We start from the raw sequence: 428 nt of genomic DNA, 5'->3' as shown, positions 1-428 counted from the left end.
GCGCGTGCCACCACGCCCGGGCACTTTGTGTGTGTGTGTGTGTGTGTATTTTTAGTAAAGACAGGGTTTCACCGTGTTGGCCAGGATGGTCTCTATCTCTTGATGTCATGATCCGCCCACCTTGGCCTCCCAAAGTGCTGGGATTACAGGTGTGAGCCACCACACCCTGCCATTATTGAATTTATTAATGCAAAATTTTATGGTGTATGTTTCAGATGCTCCCCAGAAACTGCCTGTTAAAGCACAGGCAACTTTGTTTACAGAAATAACATTCTTGAGCACAACAATAAAAGCCCTCTTCAAACAAACAAAAAATAATTTTTTTTTTTTTTTTTTGAGACGGAGTTTATCTCATGTTACCCAGGTTGGAGTGCAATGGCGGGATCTCGGCTCACCGCAACCTCCGCCTCCTGGGTTCAGGCAATTCT

The sequence above is a fragment of the Cebus imitator genome, unplaced genomic scaffold, assembly GCF_001604975.1.
Source record: "Cebus imitator isolate Cc_AM_T3 unplaced genomic scaffold, Cebus_imitator-1.0 Scaffold280, whole genome shotgun sequence".
Lineage (NCBI taxonomy): Eukaryota > Metazoa > Chordata > Mammalia > Primates > Cebidae > Cebus > Cebus imitator.
This window is presented reverse-complemented; position numbering follows the sequence as displayed.